The sequence below is a fragment of the Oryctolagus cuniculus genome, chromosome 6 (genome assembly GCF_051225735.1).
Source record: "Oryctolagus cuniculus isolate XC-2025 breed Fujian yellow rabbit chromosome 6, ASM5122573v1, whole genome shotgun sequence".
NCBI lineage: Eukaryota > Metazoa > Chordata > Mammalia > Lagomorpha > Leporidae > Oryctolagus > Oryctolagus cuniculus.
The window spans coordinates 52,284,767-52,304,580 of NC_142872.1; the positions used below are offsets into that span (position 1 = coordinate 52,284,767).

Here is a 19,814-nt window from a genome sequence, read left to right on the forward strand (position 1 = left end):
AGACTTAGTGAGTTTCTTGATTGGCCATATTCTGTCCATTTATTGTCAGAAATCATTGATGGGAGAGATAGCTTTGTCTGATTTCACACAGAGGATAATTGGAAGTTTCATATTTACAATCTTCCTAGACTCTGTCCCAAGCATCTTTTCTCTTAGCTGACTTTAATATTTATCTTTTCATGTCATAATGTATTATCATGAAAGCAGTTGTTTTCTGGGGGTTCTTTGAGTCTTTATACTGAAATCAGGGCAGGCATCATGTCTCCTAATATCACACTCATAGCAAGTATTCATAAATGTGCGTGATTGGGAAGCATTGTAATATCATAGTTTAAGACCTTTGAAGCCTTAAATACTGGCTCATCCATTAACCATCTGTGTGACCTTGAGTGAAACATTTAACTTCCTAGAGTTTCTGATCATAAAATGAGAATGATAATTCTGTGTACTTTGTAGGGTTTGTACAAACTGGTGACACTGCTCTGGTGTGCCATATTGGAAGCAGAAACAAAAGGAAAATCAATATTATTATCTAGTCCTTATCTTAAATTTTGACATTCTGTTCAACATGGATATTACAGTGATTTTCATTTTTTAAAATATTGCATTATTTATTTATTTTGCTTATTAAGATTTTGACAGCTCCTAACATTTTGTACTTCACATTAAAACTTTACTCACTTCACTGTCGCTCCCCCTCTTCGTGGAGGAACGACACAGGACCCTGCGCTGTTCTTTCGTCTGCTCGGCCCTCCCTGGGTTTGCTGCTGGTTCCTCCCGGGTTGGCTACTATCCCTTCCACCTCCGTGGAAGGGCAGTTCCCCCTAGCCACATTCCCCACTTCCGCAGGGGAGCGGCACACCGCCGGCCGGCTCTTCTCGGGGGCTGCACAGGTGTTCCTTCAGCTAGATGTTCCCCTTAGATGTTCCTCATAGATGTTCCTGGTACATGCCGTCTCTCTCCTCCTTTATAGTCCTCCTCCGCCAATCCTAACTCGGCTGCCCACACGCCGAGTACGCTGCTCTCCTCCAATCAATAGCAAGTCCTACAGTTTATTAGTTGAACTGGAGGCAGCTGTGCGGAAGCTGTTTACTTCTCTCCCAGCGCCATATTGTGGGAGAGCAGATGCATAGAATAAGTCTTAATTCCAGTAACTCAGTCTAGTCCGGTTGCTCCCCACACTTCACCATGGTCTTGGCCCTAGTGAAGACTTGATGGCAATAAATAAATTACAGTGAATACCACAGCATCAGTAAGTATCATAGAAAACATTCAGTACATGTCATGTAATAGTTGCATATATTGTTGCTATTAATTAGGCAAAGACTTTAGAAATTCAGTGATAATAATGGGAATTAAAAGAAAAAAACATCACTATAACTAAGGACTGGGCACTGTTTTCAGATTAAAATGAAACATTAGGCATTTATGCTCATTTGTAAACTGTGAAGATTGAACATTGTAAGTATCAGTGCTTATGCATCAGTTTCCTTGTTTATTATATGAGAAATGCCAAGTCAATAGATTGGAGTCTATTTATGACTGTTAGCCTTTATAAAATATATTTAATGTGTAATGATTATCTATAAGCAAATAGTGCATTCAATATTCAGTAAAATGAAATATCCAGAAAGAATGATATTCTAGGTAAATGGACTTGTCCAGAGAATTTCTTTCAAGTTTCAGCTCTGATATTGAAAAGTCCTGTAAAATTAAGTCACTGACTTCCCTACTATAGTAACTACAGTAGATAGCATATAACCTTGTGGCATTGTGGTGAACATCATGGTCTTCAGCTTGAATTATGTTTATAGAAGGTGATGAATAAAGCACTATGACTTTTGAAACTGACTGCATCAGAAAATATATTTCATTCCCCCTGTGACTTTCATCATGCATCATGAGAGATAAATAAAAATACATTCCTGCTGTGGTATAATAAAAAAGAAAGAAATACTTGGTCTTTTTCTCAGTTCCTGAAAAACCAGTCGAGGGATTGGAAAGTTAGTACTTACTTCCCCACTACCAGGCGAGAGGGGATAGAAATTGGATTCAGTCACACATATTGAATAGTTTAATCAGTGTTGTCTACATAATAAAACTCACAAATGCAGGGGTTTAAGGAGTTGCTGAATTTGTGATACATGCTTGAGAAAAGCTGCATGGAGAAGGCTTTGGAAACCATGTTCATGCCACTTCCCATACCTTGCCCTATACATCTCTTCCACTTGGGTGTTCCTGTGTTATATCCTTTAAAACAAACCTGTATATATACATGAAGTATTTTCCTGAGTTCTTTGAGTCATCCTAGTAATTATAGAGATTGAAAAGTATGTTGTGGTAACCTCCAAATTTATAGCCAGGCTGAAAGAATTATGGGTAGTGCTCGGGACTTATAAATGGCACAGGAAGTGGAGCAAATCTTGTGGGATTGAACCTTAACCTGCAAAATGTGACCTACCTTTCAGAACTTAATAGTGTCAGAATTGCATTGTTGGACATTCAGCTGGTGTCAGAAACTAGAGAACACAGAGAAGGAGAGGCAGAGAGAGAGAGAGAGAGAATCTTCTATCCATTGTTTCACTCTCCAATTGGCCGCAATGGCTGGATGGGAAGCCGCAACGGCTGTGCCGATGGGAAGCCAGGAGCCTGGAGCTTCTTTCAGGTTTCCCATTCGGGTGCAGGGGCCCAAGGACTTGGGCCATCTTCTACTGCTTTCCCAGGCCATTAGCAGGGAGCTGGATCTGAAGCAGATCTCCTAAGAGAGTCATATAATCTGTTCACGCACAAGTACCCCAGAAAACTAACTCAAGATGTAGGAAGGGAAATTGGGAACAAAATTTTATGTAACATTTGTAGCAGTGTTGCTCACAATGTACTGCTTGAACCATCATCAGTAGTGTCACCTGTGAGCTTGTTAGACATGCAAATTCATTGGCCTCGTTCAATTTATGGAATCAGAATTTCCTGGTGTGGGGCCCAGTTTTCTGTAGTTTACAAAGCTTTCCAAGTGAATCTCATAAGTATGGTAAACTTGTAGTTGCGCTGTACTAGAGAAAGTTCAAAGATAAGCAAGGGCAGGTGACATAATGAAGCAGTAATGAGAAGCCCAGTTTAAATAGGTGAGGGATAAACTTGCTCAGTTTTTCTCAGCAGGGGAGAGTTCAGTGGCAGGACTTTCGGCACTCCAACCAGTTAAGTCCCAGGTAACCTGGGACAAGTTGGTGACTGTGGTCAAATGATTCTGTGTGTATCTTAAAAGCTAGAATACCTTGCATTTAATTTTGTCAGTATTGGATATCCTTTATTCCCTGAGTAATTTCACTGAGGCTCTGGGTATGACCAAATGAATATAGCTATCTTGTAGGTCACAGACTTGGGAAATTCAATAAGGTAGTTAGAGTTGACATTTTGTTCTTGCTATATCTGCTGGAGTTTGATTATACTAGAGTGTGTGATCCATAACTTGCCTCTCTGCTTAATTTCTTTCTTCAATGTTATGTGTGCAGCAGGGCTCAAAAAATGGCAGAAGCTGGGAATCCTTATAACGTTCCTAAAGTCACTTAAAATTTGTTTCATTTTCCTTGGTTGCTTGTATTTGCTTTAGCAGAGGTTATTAAGAATCTTTCAGTGTGGTTTTCTCCTGAGCAGAGTTCCTTGCTAATAGTGCAAGTTTACATTTAAGTTGGTTAGCCTCATTCTTCAAAGTAATTTTTAGGTGTGACTTTCAATTATAGAGGTTGTGACATTATGCAACAGTCACTCACAAAGTTGATTAACACAATTATCAGCTACTAGTAAATCAGTGTAGTATTTAGATGTAGTTTTATTTTAATATTTTAAAAGCTTATTTCTAAAGAAACAGTAGAAATTATTCCATAGAAATGATTTTTCTTTTGTCAATTTTGAAGCAAAACAAAACATTTAACAGTATGTCTATCTCTAATGAAATCTAATGGGTTGGAGTGTGCATGTGTGTGCTTTCAAACATAATAACCCGGTGCAAATTATTTGTTTTCAGTGTCATAAAATTCTGTATTATATTACTTGTATTCTTAAAGCTTTTACAAGGAAGACTCAATTAAGTTGCATTCACAAACAATTAGGCTTGACTATTTGGATGGGAACTGTTGTTGCCAACATTTTGTAGCACTTTTTAACTAGCAAAAACATTCTACTTTGTCTATTAAAGTACTCATTTTGTAAATTGTTTTTCCATGTGATTTGGGCTTCTGCATAAGTGCTTTTTGTAGCTATTTTTTTTCTGTATTTATTCATGCAGTTTTCTGGGTAAATCCTGTGAGTTTTCTCTGAAATCTGAGTTTTCCTTATTGAATCAGTGACTCAGTCTCAAGTATAAGTTAACTTTAGAGGCCAGTTAAATTGAAGAGTCATTATCCATGACTCTACTTTGCCCATTTGGTAGTCCCTGAGTAACTTTATTTTCCCATATGTGCCCCTTGGTATGCTCTTATCCATGAGCATCCATTGGACTTCTTCTCCCAGAAGGAAAGGCCCTGAGTCATTCTGGGTGAGATTTTTTTAAAAAATGGTTATTTGAAAGGCAGAATGCCAGAAAGGGAGAGAAAAAACCAGGCATCCTATATGCAGCGCAGGTGTCAAAAATAATAGCTTAACCACTGAACCACCTTTAGCTGTGTTTTAAAGACGTCATTTGTTAAAAATTAGCAATAATCCAAACTTAACTTCTGAAACTCTCTTAGGAAGGTCAACTTCAGGAGAGCATATAGCTTATATGCTTCAAAAATAACCCTGCCTTTCATAAGGAGAGTAAAGTATTTTTAACTGAGCAGCAGGTGAAAGATACTTGGGTGTCATCTGTCACGGTTATGAGTAAAACTGCACATATTCTAATATCAGGATCAGACTCAGCATCTTGAATGGTGCTGACAATATGAGCAGCATGTAAATTATGACAACCTGTGGGAGCAAGAGATTAAGGCTCCCCACTTAATTCTCATTGAATATTTACCTGTCTTGAGGGCAATAGCGAACAAATATTCCCCTTATTTAATTATTCTTTGGTTTGTCTTTCCCTTATACTTCAGCTCTTTTCACTCTCATTTTGTTCAGTTCTTACCGTGAGACATTCAGAATTGGGTCTTGATTTCATTTTCATTCTCCAATCAAGTCTGAAAAAGGTTAAATGCTATTCCCATGGTCACTTATGAAGTAAGCAGTGATGCCAATATTTAAATCTAGGCTTCCTAACACTGAAACTTCTACTTTAGCCCCTGTGATATGCTTGTAGTATAAAACATGCCTACGTGGTGTCTGCCAGAGCATCCTATGAGGGGAAATATAAAGCCAAAACCATAACATAGCCAAAAACCCTGAAATGTACATTCAGTGAGAATATTCTCAAAGCGGCCTGTTAGGTATTTTGCTGGATTGATCTGCCTGGGCATGTACCTGGACTGCCGTGGCATGCACCTGCCTAGGACATCTGCCTAAGCAGGCATCTGGGTTGTTTTTCATTTTCACCCCTTGCTAGTTGAGAGCAAAGTTCTGACAATATGAAGGCCATGATAAGAAGTTGTCTGAGGGCCTTTCCCAAATTGAAGGAAGTGATTGAATGAAAGCCTTATCCTCCTACCTTTGTTCAGCCTGATACGGGGTGGGGAGGAGAGGGTCCTGAGAGAATTCATGAAAAATGCATGCTATGAGAAAAACTGCATGGCTTTGAAAGTTTTTTTGCACTCAAATAAATTTAAATTTTGTTTATCATAACCTGTTAACAATCTTCTTGCATACCACATTCAGTGATGTTTTAGAATAGGAGGGACTAATTCAGCTGCAATTACCATGACCTGATTGGCCTGATCAAGATGTTGTGTCTACATTAGCTACAATCATATTAGAGGTCCTGATCATTTTGTGTGCACGGAATGCACTCTGAAGTTTGTTTTGCCATAGTTCACTGTATGTATCTATTGTTAATCTAGGCCTGCTTTCCAAGTTAGACTACACAAGCAAAACATTGAGCTGTATATTTGAAGGTTGATACTTTAATAGTTGTGAATGCAATAGCCCATATAATTGTTGCCATATAAGTGTCTAAGCCATGAATAGGTTATTAGGGCATTGCGATAGCTTGTCCAACGACTTAGGCTTTTTGGTATATTAACTTTTTGCTTCACTTCAAAATGAACTTTTTATTTTTTAATGAAATTTACTTAACTTTGACTCAACTCAAGATAAAGATGGAATTCTAGTTCATTTATATTCAGCAGAGGTAACGTATTTATTCAGGTGCCACATGTATAGTGTTAATGGATTAAAATGTATGGGTGAACTGGGCAATTGTACTGTAAATGTTACTTAAGTGAATTTGGCCTGCAAGGGTATTATTGATTTATTTTATCTAATTTGGTTTGTATTGCAATTCAAGCTCCAGATTGAGAGTTGAAGTCATCTGTCTTCTATAGATGAATGACTTCAGCCCACAAGGGAACTGAACTAAGTGAATAGGAAGTCTCTTTATTTGAGGAAGCAAAGAGAGTGAAACTGTTTTCCAATGGGGTGGGGGTGTTGAGAGGGAATTGTTGGCCTCCCAAGGATACTAGGAAATTCTACTCCACCAGGAAGCAAACATGCAACCACCACTCAGTGAAACATTTTGATTTCTCTGTCAATATTAAAACAATATTCTCTTAATAGTTTAAGAGTAGTACTTTGCAAAGCTAGGCAGGGAGTTTAGAGATGCTGCTTACCACTAATCTCTTCACAGATCAGCAAAATAGGAAGAAAGCTACCTTTTTAACTGATGTACAGAGCACTCTATGAGTATTTCACGTTTACTCTCTTAGTTCTGTAGGCTTAAGAAGAAATGAGTGTGGCTGATAAGCACAGAAGAGCAAGGCTCATAGGTTTTCTGTCTCTTTTTTTTTTTTTAATTTTTTTTGACAGGCAGAGTGGACAGTGAGAGAGAGAGACAGAAAGGTCTTCCTTTGCCGTTGGTTCACCCTCCTATGGCCCCCGCGGCCGGTGCGCTGCGGCCGGTGCACCGCGCTGATCAGATGGCAGGAGCCAGGTGCTTTTCCTGGTCTCCCATGGGGTGCAGGGCCCAAGCACCTGGGCCATCCTCCACTGCACTTCCCTGGCCACCCAGAGAGCTGGCCTGGAAGAGGGCAACCGGGACAGAATCTGGCGCCCCGACCGGGACTAGAACCCGGTGTGCCCGTGCCGCAAGGCGGAGGATTAGCCTAGTGAGCCACGGCGCTGGCCTCTTTCTTTCTAACTCTTAAAAACGTTAGGAAATTTCCCAATACCAAATTGTATTTTGAATGATGAACAATGCAAACTGAGTGCCATGAAACTGTTCTGAGACTATTGGTGGGTGGTTCTAATCCCAGAATTGTGATAATATGTAAGATTAGAAGGACAAAGAAGGCTAACAAGAATTTTAAATTTGGTTGTGAGGAAGCAAGCATCTTTGGTACAGTTGATTAGTTTGAGTCCTCAGATACCTTTTTATGAAATAAGGATTTTCTAATTAATAGGGAAACTGAGGCTGAAGGAAGTCTGATTCATACTCCAAGGGCACCTAGGGTGACCAGAGCAGTTTTCCAGGTGGAAAAGTAATCGGCATAGCACACCAGCATTAATTCCCTGGCTCCTCTGCTTGTAGAATTGCAAAGAGATCTATTAATTAAACTCTACAGTCAGACAGCACCCCAGGAGTCTTTGGATATGAAGTCTCCAATGACACCATGCAAAGCGTCCCAGACCTGGAACAGCTGTTCTGGAGATACACTTACGTTCCACTCCACAGTCCCAAGTTAACAACTTACTTCATTTCTTTGTATAATTTTTTTGACCACGAAGCAGCTGTCCACATATTTTGGAGGACAGACCTTGGCTTTAATCCACAGCCAGAGAATGCTACATAGAAAACTCTCCACACTTGACTGTATGTGCTAATTAGAAGCTGCTTATGTGGACACATAAATTCATTTATCATTGATAGATTTTCAGTTACCAAACAGCTCCAGTATCAAGACTAGAGAAGTAAAAGTAGTTCAATGAATTTAGTATTTATTTTTATGCAAGCTTGGATAATTTTTAGAACTCTGCTTCTTGAAGGAATGATTTGCATGTTCAATGTGTTTCTTGTCTAAGATTTTGAAATATTTCCTGGAAAAGGCAGACAGATTTTCTTGATAGAGTGTTATCCAGCCATATATGCAGTTTTAAACCTAGAAGACCCAAATGTAAAATAAAAGATAATTGCCAAGTCATGCCATCACCAGGCTTGAGGGAAAGAAAGAATGAAGAGTATCAAGGGAAAGATAAAGTTGACTTGAGATTTCACAGGAGCATGAGGTAGACTTGTCTATAGTGTAAGCATGTGGCTAACAGAGAGAAGTCACCCAGATCTTTTTCTGTTGTATCCCTACAGTGAGAGTCAGTAGGTCAATGTCAGTCTCAATTCATCTCCAGAAATGCAATTTTATGTGCTGTTTCCTTTTAAATCTTTGTTTTCCCCCTTTTTACTGTATTTTCAGTAGAAAAATATACATACATCCATGTTGATCCACCCACCAAAATATATAGTAGGACCTCTTTTGGTCTAACCCTCTTTCAGACACTAGAACAAGACAGAGAAGGTCACAGTTTTTATTTGCTTTTATACAGCTCAGAATCTTGGGGGAAGCCATCTAATTAAAAAGTAAATAAAGCTATAATAAAGACAATTCTGAGTAAAAATAATTATTGAGAAGATTATAAATATAATAGCATGATGATAAATTATTGGCAAGAACCAGGGTACTTGGGGTAAGAGGTTGATCATAAAAATGCCTTCCCAGTGAAATGAGTTCAATGGTCTGAGTGATGGGAAAAAATTAACCCTGCAATCCTGGAGGAAAGGATTTTTCAGGAGAGTAGAAGGACAAATACAGCAGCTTGGAGGGCAGGAAAAATTTTAAAAATGGAAATAAGGTCACAGAGTTCAGAGCATGGTGATGGCTAATGGACATAGTAGAGTATGTAGTGAGATCAAGCCAGGGAGGTTAACAGGGACCAAATTATGATAAGGTTTAACAGGCCTAAAAAATCCTAACATTTTCTTTATCTAAACTTTTATACTGTTTTCCCACATAAAATCAATGCACTGGGCATTGTACCAAGTACTTTACTGATGCTATTTAACGCACTTTCACAAGAGTCCTGTGAGGAATGCAACAGTTTGCCTATTTTTTGGATAAGACAACTGAGATTCCTCAGGTTAAATAACTTCTCCAAGGTTGTTGAACTAATGAGTGGTGGAGCCAAGACTATGAACAAGATCTAGCACTATCAGAGCCCGGCTATACTCCCCACTGAATCTACTTCTCCTTTGTCCTATTTTCCCTACTAGCTGATATGTTGTATATATAATAAAATATATGCATACAATGAAATATATGCATACACATCTGAAAGAGACACTGAGATTGTATTGGTCAGAAGAAACTGAGTGTGAGAAAAAGCAGTCTTTCCAGGTGGTAGTTAGTGGTAACTGGATTCTGAAGGCCTCAGCTAAATTTCCACCTTTATTAGAATGTGTTTTCTATATTGCAGTTAGAATGAAGATGCTCATGGTGTTACAAAGCCACCCTTTTATCTCCCTATTTTTATATATTCATGTGTGTGCCTGTGTAGTTATCTATCTTCATGTACATGAGTTATTTATAGGTATGTAACTCATATCGGGTGAGTTCAAGTTCATGGAAAATGGAGTTAAAAGTTTATTTGGCACAAAAAATTTTGAAATCCATGCATAGTGGCATTTTTCAGGAACACTTAAAGACTTCACATACATATGCAGAGATCTCAAATTTTTGGACCACAATACAGTGTAATTATATTTTTCCATGAGCTTTTTGAAGTTCCTTCATGTATTTACACTTTCATATGAGTTACAAGTTGAAGACATTAAAGATGGTAAAAGAAATATTTCTGGGATCACCAGAAATCTTCAAGAATCTTGCAGTTGCCTGCCAAGCAGAAGAGTCTCCTTTTTCTCTTTCTGAAACTTGGGAACAAAATGTAGCAGAAGAGCTGCTTCAAGGTTCCCGGAGAGTGGCTATGAAATATTACAGCATTCTCCTTTCTCTACCTTTTCTTCCCCCTTCGAACTCTGCAGTAAAGTTGTGGGGAACTCCAGCTCAGGTGCAGAAGCCAAGTGTAGTTGTCTATGCTAACAGAATCAGTTAAGGTCTCAGTCCAGAAATACTTGGAGATCTGATGGCCTTCAAATGATTCTAGTCTCCTGTCCTCAAGGTACTTGAGATGAGGTTGCCTGGAAAGAAAGCAAGTTATCCCCCACTAAGCCTTGCCCAAACTGCAGGCTTCCTTTTTTTCCTAACGTTTACTGACTTGGAAGGCATAGTGACAGAGGAGAGAGAGTGTGTGTCGATATAGATATAGATATAGATATAGATATAGATATAGATATAGATATATAGATAGATAATTTTTTTAACCATCTAAATGCCCTCAGTCACTAGAGTTGGGCTAGGCCAAACACTGGTGCCAGGAATTCCATCCAGGTCTCCCACATGGGTTGCACAGATCTGAACAGTTGAGTCATCCTCTGAGGTGTGAATTTTCAAGAAGCTGGATCAGAAGTAGAGGTGGGACTCAATCTCAGGCACTCAGATAAGGGATGTGCATGTCCTGAGGTTCAGGTTAACCTGTTGTGCCTCAACATCTGCTCCCAAATTAGAGAATTCTGAGCAAATGGTATCTTTCTCTTAAGACACCAGTTCTTAAGATTACTTGCTATGTAAGCAAAGCAAGTAGAACAAATATATCCAGTGCATTCTTTAAAAATGCTATATACACACAAAGTAATATAATTTTGAAGTTAGAACTTTATTTGAACCAAGTGTCCTTTGCTATTCTTGGGCAGACTACTTATTTTATGTAATGCTAATTTTCTTGGTTGTTGTATAAAATAAATGGGGTCATGTTTGGATCATTTGCACATACAGTGCCTGGTATAACATAGGTGCTCAGTAATTATCACCATAACATAAAGCTATTTTTATCAAGTAAAATCATTTCATAGAGAATCAGTTGTTAAGGTTACCATGCTACCATTGGGCGTGGCCCTCATTCTTTTTACAATTTACATGTTTTTCTCAAGGATTTCACTTATAAAGTTTTCAATTATAAGTGCCACTCAAGTGGTACTAGTATCTAAAAGTCTTTGAAGCATATGAGAAAATCAAAGCTATAGCAATTAGAGGTCAGCTGACAGGACCCAACAATAGGTGTTGAACAGCATCCTAAGGGGGAAATAAAGCAAAGGCTTAGAAACTAGAAAATATTCTTAAAGGCAGAGTGACTATATGTTTGTCCATGAACTTTATCCAGATGGAGAATTCAATATAAAACCCTAGAAATAAGAGTGTTGTCAACATTTCCCATCAATTTACATTTCATCCCCCTATAAATCAGTTAGCATAAATCAAGGTCTTTGACAAAAATGTCTTATTACAAAGGAAACATTTTTGCCTCTCACTATACACTTCTTCACAGTTATAACTATTTATAATAATGGTGTCCATTGTTGTGACATGTGCATGCCTTTTTGCAGAGGCATGTTGCTGATGATTGAATCTCATTCTTTCCTACTTAGGCTTCCTGGACTTGTAGCTTGTCATTTATTGGAAAATAAAATGAAGGTAAACCTAGGTGGTTCTTGAAAAACTAATTGTTTCCTGATATCTTGATAGATTCAGTGGACTACTGAATATTCTGTGTGTGATGACTTGTTATCACCTGTCACTTTGTAAAACCATAAAGTCCCTAAGGGCTTCCATCTCTGTGAATCAAAGATGTTCCCATGACTTGACCCTCAACACTGAACATTTATCTGTAATAAGTAAAAAAAAAATGAGTCTGTTTCTGAATTATTTTTGCTGATCTGTGCTAGCATTTGGCACTAATAACTTGATTAGGAACCTCTGACCATTAAAAGGGGTAGGAGAGGCTGGTGCTGTGGGACAGTAGGTTCAGCCATCACTTGGGATGCCCACATGCCATTTTATAGTGTTGGTTGAGTCCCTTTGTGATCGAGTTGTCTGCTAATGTTGCTGAGAAGGCAGTAGAAGATGGACCACATACTTGAGCCCCTGCCCTCCTGTGGGAGCATTGAATGGAATTCCTGGTATCATCCTGGCCTAGACTGTGCTATTGTGGTCATTCGGGGAATTACCCAGCAAACAGAAGCTCTATTTGCATCTCTTTCTCTTTGTGTCACTCCGCCTTTAAAATTCTTTTTTAAAAATGGTAGGAAGGAGGAACATATGGAAACTATGATGCAACTCAGGCTGTTAGCTACTGAGATCCCTTTGATAGACTGAGCAATAAATCAACCTCTTAAGATACTTCAGTGAGCAACCCAGGTGTGTTATTTAAGCCCTCCTTAGTAGATGGAGGGAAGGTCTCAAATGCCATCAGATATTGCAAGTTGGGGGAGACATGTTACCTCTCATTACATGATGCTTGATAGCACATGATCTTAGAAATGGTCCTGTTACCTACTTATTCTCCAGGAAATTCTCTTCTACCATTAGTAATCTCTTTCCCACCTCCTTTTTAAACCTAGTATCTAACTAGGTTAGGTCATTGAGCCATAAGGTATCATAGCACATTCTCATTTCTCTATCTTATCCCTTTTTCATTTTTTTTATCTTCGTTATTGACCTAAACATTCTACAGTAAAAAAGACGGCATTTATCTAGATATCTTCATTGTTCTCTAGTGTGTAGCCTGGCGAACAGTGAAGACTTAAAAAAAAAAAAAAACACGCTAATAGGAATACTATGCATCTCCTTACCTATGATCTCCCGCTGTTCCACAGTACTGCTATACGTTCAGATTTACAGGAATTAAAGGAATTGATACAGTAGTCTAAAATATGTGGAATCAAACACTAGTTGTTGGATTTCTTCAATGAGACTTCCTTTTTTCATATCCAAGGTTGTGCTAATAACATTGACCATGGTCTGTGGCTTAAAAATAATAATATACATAAAACACCTGGCACAAAGGTAGGATATGCCAGATTCATTGAATTCATATAAAGCTGTTCTTTGTAAAATATTTAACATTTATTTTCTTGCTTGAAAGGTAAAGAGATGATTCCATCAATATTAATTCCACGAGTTCACTCCCCAAATGCTCTCAATAGCCAGGACCGGACAACAAATACTTGAGCTATCACCTGCTGTTTCTCAAGTTGCGCATTCCCAGTAAGCTGAATTGGTAATGGAGCCTGGACTCGAGTCCAGGGACTTCAATATGTGATGCAGACATTTAAAAATAAAACAAAGCAAAACAAAAAAAGAAACCCACTTGTTTGCATAGCAGAGTGATGGACTGAGAGAGAGACACGGAGACATAGAAAAACAGAAGAAGAGGGAGGAGGGAGAAAAAAAAAAGGGAGGGAGAGGGAAGGGGAAGGAGATGCAGAGAGAAAAATCTTCCATCTGCTGGTTCACTCTCCCAAAGGGTCATAACAGCTTGGGCTGGGCAATGCCAAAGCCAGGAGCCAGAAACTCCATCTGAGTCTCCAGCTTTAGTGGCGGGGACACATTGGGCCACCATCCTTTTGAGCCTCTCAAGTCCATGTGCAATAACAAGAGGCTGGAACAGAAGCAGAACAGCTGGAACTTGAACCACCATACTGAGAGGGAATGTTGGCATAGAAATTAGTAGGTTAACCTGCCATGCTGTAATGTTGCCCCCTGCAAGTGGCATCTTAATAAGTGTACCAAATACTCTAAAACTCTTAATAGTAGTACTAGTCTCATTTTCAAATGATTTCAGTGTCTCCCATTCCCACCTAAAGAATAAAATTAAATAATGTGGTATTCATGGTTAGCACAATGGGTTCTATCTTTCCCAGTCTCAAATTGCACTGTGTTGTCTATCTCAGGTTATCCATCCAGTTTGTCTACTCCTCTTTTCCAATACGCTTTGGAACCTTCAAACTCGGTGCTTTACATTCTCTTACTTGACTATTATTGCTCACCTATTGAAATTTCTTTCATTATGTAAGGTCATAATTGGGCAGTATGTGAGAATATAGACTCTATATTCAGTCTACCTGTGTTTAAATCTTAGTTCCCAGATACTGTGTCTCTGACCTTGAGCAACTTAGTATGCCTTATTGTCATTCTAAGGAGATATATCTATAGGAGATAGCAAAATCACTTATCTCCTAGGGTTACAAAGATTTATTAATCTTCCATATATAAAGTTGTGAAGTACCTTTTTATAATACTGCCTGGTATTAAGTGAGCACATACATGGAATATTAGCTGTCCTCACAATCATCATAAACTTAACATCTTTTTTTCAGTAAGCTTCCATGGATGTTTAGATTTGCTAGCATTCTTTCCTCAGTGCTTTGCCAATACTTGTCTTCTGTCTTTATAATAGAACATATACAAGTTCAATATTACAGTAAATGGTTTGAATGCTGTTTTTTTAGGGCCAAACCCATGATGCGCATTGTACTTCCTCATCCATTCTCAAGTTAGATATTTAGAACAATGTTTTTCAGATGCTGTATGCAGCCTAAGTGTGAATTGAATAGGAATGCTTTGTCTAGTTGATTTTGTGTTTACTTGTACATGGCCTCTCTATGAGAGCACAAGAAAACTGACCTTGTCTGTCACTGCTGTAGTCTTAAAGCTTTTATCAGGGCTGGCACCGGGCTCACTGGCGACTCCTCCACCTGTGGCGCCGGCATCCCACATGGGCGCCGGATTCTAGTCCCAGTTGCTCCTCTTCCAGTCCAGCTCTCTGCTGTAGCCCAGGAGAGCACTGAAGGATGGCCCAAGTTCTTGGGCGCCTGCACCCTCATGGGAGACCAGGAAGAAGCTCCTGGTTCCTGGCTTCAGATCGGCGCAGCACCGGCTATAGAGGCCATTTGGGGAGTGAACCAACGGAAGGAAGACCTTTCTCTCTGTCTCTTAATGTCTATAACACCACCTGTCAAATAAAAAAAAAGCTTAAATCAGTGTCTGGCACAACATAGGCACCCAGGACTTATTTACTGAACAAAATAATGAATGAATCAAAGAATCAGTGAATTAATGGATCAATCAGCAGATCAACTTTATTTGAGGCTTTCTGATTTTCTTTTATTTTATGATTTATAGATTGTGTGCTCTGGCCTTTTTCCCTATGTGTTGCCACACATACACATGCCTGTGTATATACAGAAAGCAAAACTGGAATCATTTCCAGAAGCAGGATATAAAGTGAACATGTGGGCAACTACTTGACTACGTGGCAGGGAGATATTTGAACAAAAAGATCTTGCCTGGAGAAAAGCAGGTGGAATTTGCCTTTTCAACATTTTTGTGCCAAGCCAGATAATTTACTTCTCACCTGGGAACAATTTCCTTCCCACAGCCGTAATGTGAGTTTCAGCACAGCTGTGGAGCTAAAGTCAAAGTCAAAGTAGAGATTGCTGCGTCACTCGCTGGGAAATGACTTTTGCTTTGGGTCTGTGTCCTTGTCGGGCAGCTTTTTTATTTGTGTTTAAAAACATGGACTGCATAGAGGTACACATCTGGTTTTGAGTGGATAAGTGGAATATGGAAGGAAATTTCTTTTATGTGGCTTTAAATTCTTAGACTCATTAGTTGTCACAGTACATGCAAACTTCTTATTTTGCCATCAAATAAATAGCAGCTGTGTGAATTATATATTTGAGTTAATAATATTTAACAGAAAACATGAATTTCATTATCTTGTGTATCTACTGCTCTGAGACAACCAGGCTTACAGCGTATGATGCTGGTGTCTTCTGTTTCCTTTCCTCCCTGTCTTATGTGAAATTTTCCATTCTTAGCACCATATAAGGAGACTGGAGAATAAACTAAATTACCCTCTGTACTGCCTTTTCGTATTGCTACCTATTCTGGATTCGGCTTTTCGTGAGAACAGTTTTCCTTAGTGACACAGGTTAGGACGTGACTAGACTGGTGGATATGAGAAGCAATGTGAGCTTCCTGTTAAACGAAATTCACAAAAAGAATCACAAAATCTTATCCACTAACAGTGTTACAGGCCTTAATAAGAGCTTCCATTTTTCAAAAGTGAGACAGTCAGTGGCCTGACAGCACAGGGAACAGATGTGGAAAGAAGCCTCGGGCATCCATGGTTACATTATGCCAATTCCAGAAACTGACATACGATAGAAAAGAGAAAAAAGGTATTTTCAAGCGTCATGTGTTAGTGGAGTGGATGAAGAAGGCCTACAGTGTGTAACTTGTTTTGTATCCTTTGCCTGAAAGACCTTTTCTAAGACTTGCCAGAGTGTGTCCACTGGCATCGCATTGCTCTGTACAGTTGGCCTTACGTATCTGTGGGTTTATATCTGCTGAATGGCCTAACCATGGGATAAAATATTTGATAAAGAAATGTCTGAACTGAACACGGTCAGACTTTTTCTTGTCTTTACACCCTGAACAATATAGTATAATGCATCACATAGAATTTATGTTGTATTAGATAGAAGGAAGTCAGAAGTGACTGAAGTTTGCTGGAAGGTGTGCATAAGCTTTCCACAAAGAGATATGAGGAACCCTATCCTATCTATTGTTAGGTCTTGTCAATTCTGGTACCTGTTGGGGGGTATATCAGGTTCTAGAATCAGTCCCTTGACTCTTAGGAGATGACTATATGTTCAAAAGACATTTCAGCTTCAATAAGAAAACACACTACTGTAGGTACTAGTAAATAATACTAATACCATGCAGGAATTTTGCTGGAGAAATTAGTTGAACAAAGGTCATAACCATGCAGGGAACCATCAAATAGGTTATTGGCAGTTGCAAAGCACTAAGAACAAGAAGAGAAGTTTTGGCGGAATCTAAAATTTCTCATGCCTGAAGAAAAAAAGCATTAGCTTTGAAGATGGAGAGCCCCCGGGTCTGTCAAATGTTGAAGTGAGTGACAAGAGATTATCTACTACTCCACCCCCCACCCTCCCCACCTTTTGGTTGACTCTTCAAATGTGGAAGTAGTTTAGACTATCCTTAACTACAGAGAACAAGGAAAATAATAGTCTATGGTAGGAGTTAGAAGTGCTTCTTTTTATGTAAACAAAGTTCTTAATGGAATTCAGCTACACCTTTCCTTTGAATATGGCCTCTACTATTTTTGGCTACAATCGCAGAATTGAATATCTGCACAAGAGATGGGCCTCACAAGTCTAAAATACTTTTTTGGTCCTTTAAAACAAAACTTCAAACTCCTGATCTAAGCCATATATATTAGCTAACATAATACATTAAGCTTTGGGATCAGCAAATCAGAATTCATGCAAAAGCATGCTAGGAATTATGTTATAATAGGACATATGGAAATGCATTTCTGGGATTCTTCATTTTCCCTACAAAAATCACTGAATTTTCTTCAATTTACATAGCCTCAATTAATGTTTAATGATAGTTGGTTATATTTTTACTTCCATCAGTTGCTGTCTGTTGGTCTTCCAGCATTTTCTTGACAGCAAGGCAAAAAGCATGGTTCAGGTTGGCTATAATCATTGAGAATAGGACCAGTCTATATAGGAGCAACACCTTAGATAATGTAGATCAGAATGGTAAGTAAACTCTGATTTTTCTTATTATCCATCATCATTACTACTTATACCATGTGGTCCTAACCAACAATCAAGTTTCCAATATAACTTTGAATTAAACTGATGTGATAGGATCTCATTTCAATAATTTTCTCATAAAAAAGTCCATTGATGGTGGTCTGATCAAAAGTTTTCTCAGAGAGCTAGGACATGAAAATTAGATGCTTTAGGCCAATAAATGGTGTAAAAAAAAAAAAAACCAGCATTTTCCATTTCTGACATGATTTCACATTGTCTTTTGAAAATTTAAGCCCCAAGATACATTACATGCTTTCTTTTTTGCACCTGGTCATACACCTTTTAGTAAATGCTTGGTGTTAAAATGATAAATGGATGCTATTAAAACCCTTTAATGCATAGTGCACTAAAAGTGCCTACTTAAAGGCTAGTTTCCCTTCAGAATTTTGAAGAAGATGCCTTCTCAGCTTTTCTTTCTTGGCAAAATTCTTCAGAGAATGGGCTTAGGTATATACCTATGATCCTTTAATGGTCCACCAGAGATGATGGTATATTACTGTAAAAGCTTCAGGTGGCTTTAATTCTATATGCTTAGGTGATGAGTAGCTGTCCTCTTCCTCGTTTATTGAAGGGTTGAATTTGGGAAAAGGTGAATTGACAAAGAGTGTGTGTATCTTAACTTGAATTTTCCTGCTCATTTTTTTCCAGAGATGAGAGGCTACACTGAATATACATAGTCTGGGAGAAAGATGTGTTACTCCCTACATGAAAAAAAAAATCTTCTAAAACTGTGGGGAGCAACTCGGACTAGACTAAGTTATTGGAATTAAGACTTATTCTATGCATCTGCTCTCCCACAATATGGCACTGGGAGAGGAGTAAACAACTTCTACACAGCTGCCTCTCACCAATTTGACTGATAACCTGCAGGAGCTGATCCTGCTCCTGATTGGAGGAGAGCAGCGTGCTCGGCGTGTGGGTAGCAGAGTTGGGATCGGTGGAAGAGGACTATAAAGGAGGAGAGAGACAACATGCACCAGGAACATCCGGATAACATCTGAGCAGCCCCCGAGAGAGCCGGCCGGCGGTGTGCCACTCCCCCGCGGAAGTGGGGAAAGTGGCAGGGGGAGCCGCCCCTCCACGGAGGTGGAGGGATCGGCAGTCAACCCAGGAAGGACCAGCAGCAAACCCAGGAAGGGCCGAGCAGGCAAAAGAACAATGCAGGGTTTAGTGTCGTTCCTCCGCGAAGAGGGGGAGCGACATAAAAGTTTGTTAGAAACAGACAACCAAAATAAATAAATAAATGAATATATATACTCATAAATAAATAAAAATGAATATTAGGGGAAAACCAAAAGCAGATCAACCATTAGCTAACATTTTTATTTTGAGATACATACAAATGCTGTCCTCTAGAATTTCATGGTAAAGGCTTTGCAAAGAAATACTCTACATGTGTACTCTTATTCCTTGTTAGTCTGTGTGCTTAAATGTGGATAATTCAAGTTATAAACAGAACAATCAAATTTTGTAGTTTATAGAATCATGACTGATTTTTCTTAGGAGGTAGCATTTCTCTTTAATGGCAAAGTAATTTCATCAATATTAGCCAAATACATTTTGCAAGTCCCAGATGAAAAGAACATTGTTATGAGTGAGTTACGTACATGAAATGTGTACAGCAATCAGCCCATAGATATGATGTAGGTAGGTAGATAGGATGAAATTGATTAAATTTGTGAGCTGGAAAACCATGACCCCTGTGTGACCTCATTACCCTACCTGACCCCACCTGTATGCCCACCTGCCAATCAGACTATGTAACCACTCCACCTGTGAGTAAATAAAAGGCCTAGAACATGGTGGGCCTCTCCCATGTTTCCCTGTGTCTTTGGGGTGTGTGGCCCATTGCCCTCTGTCCTGCCTCTGCTCTCCTGCCTGCATGCTTGCTCTACATTGTTCCTGGTCTGCTCTCTGCCTGATATGGACCCAACTTAGCTTCTAGACTTCTTGCTCCCCTCATTAAAGTCCTCATTTTCCTGTGCATTTCTCTAACTGAATTAAATCCTTAAAAACTTACCTTGTTATCTGGTCTATTTGAGCCAGTATTCAGAATTCTTCTCTGAATAGGTGGTAAGAACCCACAGGATTATTAATATTGAGGTTATTAATAAGC

General features: G+C 38.9%; 1 long non-coding RNA gene across 1 annotated transcript; it reads left to right on the top strand.

Moving 5' to 3' along the window:
• Positions 1-3,120: 3,120 nt before the first annotated feature.
• Positions 3,121-18,808, top strand: LOC149126141 (uncharacterized). Its single transcript, XR_016234900.1, has 2 exons — positions 3,121-3,206; positions 18,347-18,808. It is a non-coding gene; the product is annotated as an uncharacterized LOC149126141 (long non-coding RNA).
• The last annotated feature ends 1,006 nt before the right edge of the window (positions 18,809-19,814 follow it).